Consider the following 10562-nt stretch of genomic DNA (forward strand, 5'->3'; position numbering starts at 1 on the left):
CACACACTGCACGACACGGCCGGCCAGCCTTGTGTGAGCCGACCTGACCTGCCCAAACGCATTTGCATGGGTACCCACACACGACACGACACGACCCGACCCGAACAAAATTTGGGGTTTCCTTGTATGCACAACACGAACAAAATTTGGGGTTTTCATGGGTGCGCGACCGGAACGAAGGCACAATGCAGCGTCGGACAGACGGGCCGCACGAACGTGTAGAAGGCACACAAGGAATCATGACTTAGCATTTTTTGCACTGCCACATGTGCCCGAGCACCCACGCATGGCACCACCCAACCCGCCTGAATGAAATTTGGGGTTTCCATGGGTGTACGACCCCAACGAAGGCACGATGGAGCATCGGGCAAACAGGTCACGCGAATGTGCAGGAGGCACACGGGTGGTCACGCCCTAACATTTTTTACACGGCCACATGTTCCTGAGCACCCACACACAACACGACACGAAGGGAACCAACTCGACTCACCTGAACACGTTTGCACGGGCACCCACACACGACACGACCCGACTCGCTCAAACGGAATTTGGGGTTTTCATGTGTGCACGGCCCGTACAAAATTTGGGGTTTCCATTGGTGCACAACCCGAATGAAGGCCCGAGGGAGCGTCAGGAAAATGGGTTGTACGAATGTGCAGAAGACACACAGGCGGTGATGAATTAGAATTTTTGGCACAGCCACGTGTGTCAGGGCACCCACACATGGCACGACACGACCTGACCCGCCCTGGGCAAGCCGACCCGAATCACCCGAACGAAATTTGGGGTTTCCATGGGTGCAAAACCCGAACAAAGAAGGCACAGGGGAAGTCATGACTTAGCATTTTCGGCACGCCCACGTGTGCCCACGCACCCCCACACACAGCATGGCACAGGATGACCTGGCCCGCCCGAAGGAAATTTGGGGTTTGAACGGGCGCACGACCCGAATGAAGGCACGAGGGTAGGAATATCTTTGACTCTAATACATAAATATACCTGGGGTAACATGCCCTTAAGGTCTTCAACATTTTCTTTTGACTCTTTATAACACTTTAACATGTGCTAGGCCTATTTCAATGAGCAAGAAACTCAATGATAACTATAATATATATATATATATATATATATATATATATATATATATATATATATATATCTATATATATATATATATATATATATATATGTATGTATATATATATATATATATTTATTTATTTATTTTCTTGAATAAATACAAATATCAAAAGTACATTTATTAAGACTGAACCCAGTTACACTTTCTTCAACACCCCCTCCTAACTAGGGAGGTATTCATAAATCATTACAAGGTGTTTGGCTATTTTTAATTCTTGAATAATTCAAATAAGAGAAACCGGATTGGCAACCAATCTATTATAGCATCATATTAGCCAACATTATTCATACCAAGGCCTTGACTAACAAATTTATCTCTCATAAGATCAGAGCACAATGTTGGCGAGGCCAATGGCTTATAAACACCTTGGTCATTGTCTCTAAAGGTACATACCCACCTACGTGTTCCCTGAGTATGACCTTCTAGGACAATTCTTGTCTTGGTTCCATCAAAGAATATCGCTCCTCTTACCTACTCTTGTCTTGGGTGCCCTACACATCCTTAAAGAGCATTAGATGCCAAATGATTTCCCAATCCTCCCATTATTTCTTGCCAAGTGAAGACAAGAATGTTGTGTCTATCTCTTCCCCTTGATTGGGGAAGACATGCCCAAGTTTCCTCTGACAAGTAACTTGCCCAAGCCCCTTTGTAGTTGGGAACTTGTTAGAACTCCCTCTTAGCTAGGGACTTGTCCATTCATCAACAACGTCTTCTTCATGGGTCCTTCACCCACTTGATCTCCTTCTTTCCTTCGATGTCATGAAGACTTTGTTTGAGCTTCTTCTTGGTAGGGTACCGGCCATCGATCACTTTCCCTCTTGGTTTGTCATGTCATTTCTCCCTTCGTGGAAAGTGGCCTTCTTGATATATATCAGGTCCTTTTTGTCATCTAGCTACCCTTTTGTCATATAGCCACATGATATTTTTGTTAGGACACCTGTGTTATCTTTAAACAAATGTGCCGCCCCAGCCAAACTCCCCACCTGACAATGTCTTCCGCCCGGATCGACCCGCCAAAATGTGCCTTAAGGCCAAAAATAGGGGCAGTGCCCCATCTCTGCCCCACAGAATAAGTAAAATAACGTTAAAAGTAGTGGTATTTCACTTGCGTCGAAAACGGTTCCCACTTATTCTACACCTCTCAAGTCATTTCACAAAGTCAGACTAGAGTCAAGCTTAATAGGGTCTTCTTTCCCCGCAGATTCTGCCAAGGTCGTTCCCTTGGTTGTGGTTTCGCTAGATAGTAGATAGGGATAGTGGGAATCTCATTAATCCATTCATGCATGTCACTAATTAGATGACGAGGCATTTGGCTACCTTAAGAGAGTCATAGTTACTCCCACTGTTTACCTGCGCTTGGTTGAATTCCTTCACTTTGACATTCAGAGCACTGGGTAGAAATCACATTGCGTCACCATCCGCAGGGACCATCACAATTCTTTGTTTTAATTAAATAGTCAAATTCCCCTTGTCCGTACCAGTTCTGAGTCGACTGTATGACACCTAGGGAAAAGCCCCCAGCAGGGGACATTCTACGCCCGTAGCCCAATCGTCACGTGACTGCCCGCCCTCGCCACGAGAGAAGCTTGGGAAGACTGCCGACAGCCCACGAGTTGAGGGCGCAGAGCCCTAGGCCTAGCCCTTAGAGCCAATCATTTTCCTGAAGTTACAGATCCGTTTTTCCGACTTCCCTTACCTACATTGTTCTATTGACCAGAGGTTGCTCACCTTGGAGACTTGATGCAAATTTTAGTATGATTGGGCATGAACAGTACTCGGTCCTCCAGACTTTCAAGGGCCGCTGAGGGCACACCAGACACCGCAAGATGTGCGATGCTCTTCCAGCTACTGGACCCTATCTTCGGGTGAACCTTTTCCAGGGTGGGCAAGCTGTTAAAAAGAAAAGATAACTCTTCTCGGGGCCCCCGATGACGTCTCAGGATTTCCTAACGTTGTCGCCCTCCGCCATGTCTCGGTTCAAGAATATTAACCCGATTCCCTTTCGATGCTCGTGTAGAGTGCACCCTTGATACAAGGCTTCCCCATCTCTTAGGATCGACTAACCCATGTCCAAGTGTTATTCACATGGAACCTTTCCCCACTTCAACCTTCAAAGTTCTCATTTGAATATTTGCTACTACCACCAAGATCTACACCGGGGGCCGATCCACCCAAGCTCACGCCCTAGGTTTCTCAAGGACCACCGCGTCCTCCTACTCATCGGAGCCAAGCAATTGTTCTGACGGTTGTGTAGAGGTTGCGCGCTTCAGCGCCATCCATTTTCTGGGCTAGTTGATTCGGCAGGTGAGTTGTTACACACTCCTTAGCGGATTTCAACTTCCATGACCACCGTTCTGCTGTCTTAATCAACCAACACCCTTTGTGGGATCTAGGTTAGTGCGCAATTTGGCACTGTAACTCGACTTTCGGTTCATCCCGCATCGCCAGTTCTGCTTACCAAAAATGGCCCAATTGGAGCTCTCGATTCCATGGCGCGGCTCAATGGAGCAGCCACACCCTCTTACCTATTTAAAGTTTGAGAATAGGTCGAGGGTGTTATGGCCCCGATGCCTCTAATCATTTGCTTTACTCGATAAAAATCACGTGTGGGCTCTAGCTATCTTGAGGGAAACTTCGGAGGAAACCAACTACTAGATGGTTCAATTGGTTTTTCGCCCCCTATACCCAAGTCAGATGAAAGATTTGCACGTCAGTATCGCTACGAGCCTCCACCAGAGTTTCCTCTGGCTTCGCCCTGCTCAGGCATAGTTCACCATCTTTCGGGTCCCAACAGGTGTGATCACACTCGAACCCTTTGGATAAGCTCAAGTTCAGTCGAAAATGCACCCCCCCAGAGAGAGGATCTCACTTGTCAGCTTCCTTGCGCCTCGTAGGTTTTCAAACCCGTCGACTCGCACACATGTTAGACTCCTTGGTCTGTGTTTCAAGACGGGTCAAATGTAAAGCCCGCCATCTAGCACCACGAGTGTGCAGGTACACACGGCCTACCACAAGGGGCACATGCTTTGTTCCTCGACCACCGCAGCAGAAAATCGACAAGCAGTAATCCACCTGCACTTGTGACGATGAAGTAGCCTGTGTTGGTTTGCACCTCAAGTCGAGCAGTGGACCAACCTGAGCCGTTCCACATCTGACCGAGATGCATCGACAACCTCCATCCGCTTCCATCCCGACAATTTCAAGCACTCTTTAACTCTCTTTTCAAAGTCCCTTTCATCTTTCCTTCGCGGTACTTGTTCGCTATCAGTCTCTCACCCGTATTTAGCCTTGGAAAGAATTTACCACCCAATTAGGGCTGCATTCCCAAACAACCCGACTCGCCGACAATGCCTCGTGATGCAGCAAGGTCCCGGGACGACGGGGCTATCACCCTCTCAGGCGCCCCCTTACAAGGGACTTGGCCCAGGTTTTCCGCTGAGGATGCTTTTATAGACTACAATTCAGGTGGCACCGCCACCCGATTTTGATGCTGGGCTCTTCCCGATTCACTCACCACTACTAGGGGAATCCTTGTAAGTTTCTTTTCCTCCGCTTAATTATATGCTTAAACTCAGCGGGTGTTCTCGCCTAAGCTGAGGTCGTAAAGTTGGAGCTAAATCCACCCTACCACATGGGAGGACAAGAGAGAGCAAAGAAATTTCGAGCGATGCCACACAAAGCCCGCATCAGCGATTGCCGACTGCCCATCCAAGGGGACAAGATCACCGCTCGCCGACGCACACCACGAAACATTGCTTGAGGTATTTCAACCAACCGCACCGCATGCAACACGAACGACTAGCTCCGCTGCTCCTTAGCATATTGCAGGGAGTGCGTTTGAATGAGATGCGACGCCCAGATAGACGTGCCCTCGACCGAGGCCTCGGGCGCAAATTGCGTTCAAAAACTTGATGATTCACGAGATTCTGCAATTCACACTAAGTATTGCATTTCTCTATGTTCTTCATCGTAACAAGATCTGAGATATCCGTTGCCGAGAGTCGTTTCCACGTATTACCAAAAAATCAGCCACAAAACTGAATAGGGGCACCCCCCATAACAAATGTAAGGCCAGCGGGCAAAATGAGGAAAAATGCATGAGATAAAGAGAAACAAAGGTGTCTAACCCCCTCACAGGGGGAGGCTCGAACAAAGGAAAATCTCCCCCAGCCCCACGCCCTCGCAAAAAATAGGTAAATGCGTGGAACAACGATCGAGAAGGACTAGGGTGGCCACCCCAGGAGCTCTCACTGCTTTTAGCGCTTCCCCAACACCAGCCCACAACAATTCCCCCTTTTCTCCATAAAGCTAGGGACCGAAAGGAAGAAAAGGGTAGAAAACAAAGCACAAGCCTCGTGCCTTCGGTAAAAGGGGGGAATTGAAGGGGACGACGATTGAGAAGGACTAGGGAGGCCACCCTAGGAGCTCGCACTACGTTTCGTCCTTCTGGAACACCAATCCACAACAATCCCACCTTTTCTCTGTAATGCTAGGGGCCATGAGGAAGAAGGGAAGAAAAAAATAAGAGAGAAAGGGATATATCAACCGTGGCTACCGGTTCACAAGGGGAGGCTTCAAATAGAGAACAAGCTTTCCCAACCCCGTGCCTTCACAAAAAGGGGGGAAATTTAGGGGACGGTGATCGAGAAGGACTAGGGTGGCCACCCTGGGAACCGCACTACTTTTCATCCTTCCCAAACACCAATCCACAACAATCCCACCTTTTCTCCGTAAATCTAGGGGCCGAAAGGAAGAAGGGAAGAAAACAACATGAAAGAAAGAGAGATATCAAACGCGTCTACCAGCTCATAGGGGAAGGCTCAAACAGAGAACAAGCTTCCCCACCCCCGTGCCTTGGCAAAAAGGGGGGAACTGCAGGGGACAACGATCGAGAAGGACTAGGGTGGCCACCCTCGAAACTCACACTGCTTTTCGTCCTTCCTGAACACCAATCCACAACAATCCCACCTTTTCTCCGTAAAGCTAAGGGCCAAAAGCAAGAAGGGAAGAAAACAACAGGAAAGCAAGAGAGATCAAACGTGGCTACCGGCTCACAAGGGGAGGCTCAAACAGAGAACAAGCTTCCCAAACCCCGCACTTTAGAAAAAAGGGGGGAACTGCAGGGGATGACGATTGAGAAGGACTAGGGTGGCCACCCTAGGAACTCACACTGATTTTTGTCCTTCCTGAACACCAATCCACAACAATCCCACCTCTCCTCCGTAAATCTGGGGCCGAAAGGAAGAAGGGAAGAAAACAACACCAAAGAAACAAAGATCCCAAGAAAAGAGAGAAGCTCAACAGCACGCCGAGTATATGTCCGCTAACAAAAAAGAAATCAAACAAGGCACCCAATCAAAAAGGTGTCCCACCTCTTCACATCCTCCCACATGCATTCAGCACAACACCCTTTCTAGCTTTACAACATAGAAAACAACCAAGAAAATAAATCACAACCTAAAATTGACCAATAGAAAAGACAAGGGCCACGATGAGACCAGTGTATGGAGCACGTCACTGAGAGGCAAACAGCCCCGCAACCCAGCGGCACAATTCTTCAAATGACAAATAGACTGCTACCAATAACACAAACCCACCCCTTTATTGCACCCCTCTGTGTACAAAACACCCAACAACCTTTCCAGCGAGAAGGTCAACAGGGGTCAAAGAATCAAACTCCAAAGAGGAGTTGTCACGGGCCGACAGTCAATGCTGGAGAAAGCCGCGGGCCACAAATACATCGATGTTGCAAGGCCACTAGAGAGAGGGACATTCACAAAGCGCACACCCCGAAACAAAGAAATGACACAAGTCCCACAAAGAACCCACAATCCAAAGGGAGGAACAAAGACACAACCCGCTACTTCTTTTTCCCTTAGAAGGGGAGTGGCTCACGAGAGGAAGAGGAATTCCCTCGATGGAAAAGGCACGAGATAAGATTTCCACCCTCATTCCCATTAGTGGGGAAAATTGCAATCTCGATGGAGCTCAGACCGAGGGATGCATTTTTCATTACCTGGACACCCAACCCTTCTGTGAGGGCATGTCGAGGAACAGTCGGGAGGTACTAGGGTGGCCAGCCCAATGGGTTGAACCGCTCTTCGTCCATCTCATACTGACTGCACCCTGACAATCTCCCCTCAGGGAAGGTTTGAGCTACCAGGCGCACACGCAACCACTCCCTTGACCCAACCACTAGCAAAAAATCTCACCCAAGCAACACATCAACCGCCGCCGCCTTTTCGAGAGAACCAACTATGGAAGCCCACACCCTTGGCCCATGCCTTCCAACGAACAAAATACAGAGCACCACCGCTATGAATGAGTCCAAATTTATCCATCGTATTTACCAAGCACCTCAACTCTGCAGAAGCCATGCCTAGCCGAACAGATCGTCGGAAGGGCTCCCAAGAAACAAGCTTCCGAACCCCCTGTAGAAACACATTGGGGGGGAAGAAAAACAAAGGATGGGTGGGACAAGTACAAGCATGCCTTGCAAGCACACATGAAAAAACAAGCATTACCTTGAGACAAGCAACCAATAATGTTCCCGCCAAACACCAAACCCGCTCCCCCAGAGACGCACCACAAAGTCCCACATTGCAATCGAAACCCAACCAGCCCGAACCAAAAAAGAAAACCCCTGCTATCAATGATCCTACCGTAGCTTCACCTATGGTAACCTTGTTACGACTTCTCCTTCCTCTAAATGATAAGGTTCAATGAACTTCTCATGACGTCGACAGCGGCGAACCACCATCGTCGACGCAATCCGAACATTTCACCAGATCATTCAATCGGTAGGAGCGATAGGCGGTGTGTACAAAGGGCAGGGACATAGTCAACACGAGTTGATGACACGCGCTTACTAGGAATTCCTCGTTGAAGACCAATAATTGCAATGGTCTATCCCCATAATGATGGAATTTGAGAAGATTTCTCGATCCTGTCGAACCAGGAATAAAAACTCGTTGGCTGCATCAATGTAGTGTGCGTGCGGCCCAGAACATCTAAGGGCATCACAGACCTATTATTGCCTCAAACTTCCATGGCCTAAACGGCCATAGTCCCTCTAAGAAGCTGGCCGCAAAGGGGAACCTCCACGTAGCTAGTTAGCAGGCTGAGGTCTCGTTCGTTATCGGAATTAACTAGACAAATCAATCCACCAACTAAGAATGACCATGCACCACCACCCATAGAAGAAAGAAAGAGCTCTCAATCTGTCAATCCTTACTATGTCTTGACCTGGTAAGTTTCCCCGTGTTGAGTCAAATTAAGCCACAGGATCCACTCCTGGTGGTGCCCTTCCATCAATTCCTTTAAGTTTCAACCTTGCGACCATACTCCCCCTGGAACCTAAACACTCTGATTTCTCATAAGGTGCTGTCGGAGTCCTTAGAGCAACATCCGCCGATCCCTGGTCGGCATCGTTTATGGTTGAGACTAGGACGGTATCTGATCGTCTTCGAGCCCCCAACTTTCGTTCTTGATTAATGAAAACATCCTTGGCAAATGCTTTTGCAGTGGTCCGTCTTTCATAAATCCAATAATTTGACCTCTGACAATGAAACACGAATGCCCCTGACAGTCCCTATTAATCATTACTCCGGTCCCGAAGGCCAACACAATAGGATCAGACTCTTATCACGTTATTCCATGCTAATGTATTCAGAGCATAAACTTGCTTAGAGCACCGTAATTTTTTCAAAGTAACAGTGCTGGAACCACGACCCAACCAATTAAGGCTAGGAGCACGCTGCTGACAAAAGGGACGGAAGGGCAGATGCACACCGAGTAGGCGGATTGAGCTTTACGACCCAAGATCCAACTAAGAGATTTTTAGCTGCAACAACTTAAATATACACTATTGGAGCTGGAATTACCGCAGCTGCTGGAACCAGACTTTCCTTCCAATGGATCCTCGTTAAGGGATTTAGATTGTACTCATTGCAATTACTAGACTCGATGAGCCTAGTATTGTTATTTATTGTCACTACCTCCCCATGTCAGGATTGGGTAATTTGTGCCTGCTGCCTTCCTTGGATGTGGTAGCTATTTCTCAGGCTCCCTCTCTAGAATCTAACCCTAATTCTTCGTCACCCGTCACCACCATGGTAGGCCTCTATCCTACCATCGAAAGTTGATAGGGCATAAATTTGAATGAAGCACCGCCAGCACAAGGGCTGTGCGATCCGTCGAGTTATCATGATTCACCGGAGAAGTGGGCAAGCCCGCACTGGCCTTTTATCTAAAAAAATCATCCCTTCCAAAGAGTCGGGACTTGGTTCACGTATTAGCTCTTGAATTAATACGGTTATCCGAGTAGTATGGTAACATAAAAAAAACTATAACTGATTTAATGAACCATCCATAGTTTCGCAGTCTAAATTAGTTCATACTTAGACATGCATGGCTTAATCTTTGAGACAAGCATATGACTACTGGCAGGATCAACCAGGTAGCACCCTCCCACTTCAAAGGGCACTCTTGGTGCTCTCTTACTGAGAGCCAACCTGAACACCCATCAAGCCAAAATGATGTCAAAATATCATGTAAAACTTTTATGCCTTGCACCTCTTACATTCCAAGAAGGAAGCACACGGAACATGCCAAGGACATGGTGAACAAATGGGCAGACATGCCAAGCCAAAACACACCAAGGCCACTCCAGAGTTTGCATCCACAGCCTAACCAACAAGAAAACGAGTGATCACTCACCCACTCCCTTAGAAATGCCTCCAAAGGCCTCCACGCCCCACACCGAGGCCACCTAGGAGTCCATCCGGACAGTAGTAGCGGTGGACCTCGATCACCCGATCACTTGTGGCATCCTCGATGTAAAGGAAACAAATGGAGGACAACAAACCATGAAACCTCTATATTATAAATGAGCCACAACCCTCCCCACCCCGCACCGAGGCCACCTAGGAATCCACCTGGATAGCAGCAACGATGGACCACGATCTCCCGACTGCCTGCAGCAGCCTCGATGCGAAGGAAAAGCAAGGAAAATAAAAAGAGGACGACCGACTACACAAATCCTATCATAGAGAGGCCATACAAACCTCCCAGCGCCCCCACCGATGCCACCTACGAGTCCACCCGGACAACAGCAATAGTGGACCTCGATCAGATGATTGCCTGCGACAGCCTCGATGCAAAGGAAATGGAGGGAAATAAAACAATACCAACCAAGCCCACAACCTCTCTTAGAAATGCCCCCCAACCCTCCACGCCATGCACCAAGGCCACCTAGGAGTCCACTCGGACAACAGCAACAGTGGACCTCGATCACTTGACCACCTATAGCAACCATGATGCGAAGGAAAAGGAAGGAAATAAATGCAAATCAAGAGGCTCGCTACACAATACAAGAACATATCCAAACAGGAGGAGGGATCGGGTAGCTCCGCACCCCCTG

General features: G+C 48.2%; 2 non-coding genes and 1 pseudogene across 2 annotated transcripts; all 3 read right to left on the minus strand.

Annotated features, from left to right (window-relative positions):
- Nucleotides 1–2852: 2852 nt before the first annotated feature.
- On the minus strand, nucleotides 2853–4720 carry LOC149195123 (25S ribosomal RNA; annotated as a pseudogene).
- A 270-nt stretch (nucleotides 4721–4990) lies between these two features.
- On the minus strand, nucleotides 4991–5144 carry LOC149195124 (5.8S ribosomal RNA). The gene has a single exon (XR_016255295.1). It is a non-coding gene; the product is annotated as a 5.8S ribosomal RNA (ribosomal RNA).
- A 2647-nt stretch (nucleotides 5145–7791) lies between these two features.
- Nucleotides 7792–9602, minus strand: LOC149195125 (18S ribosomal RNA). The gene has a single exon (XR_016255454.1). It is a non-coding gene; the product is annotated as an 18S ribosomal RNA (ribosomal RNA).
- Nucleotides 9603–10562: the final 960 nt, after the last annotated feature.

The sequence above is a fragment of the Pinus tabuliformis genome, chromosome 2_2 (genome assembly GCF_031772625.1).
Source record: "Pinus tabuliformis cultivar Carrire ecotype Pingquan chromosome 2_2, CPIR1, whole genome shotgun sequence".
NCBI lineage: Eukaryota > Viridiplantae > Streptophyta > Pinopsida > Pinales > Pinaceae > Pinus > Pinus tabuliformis.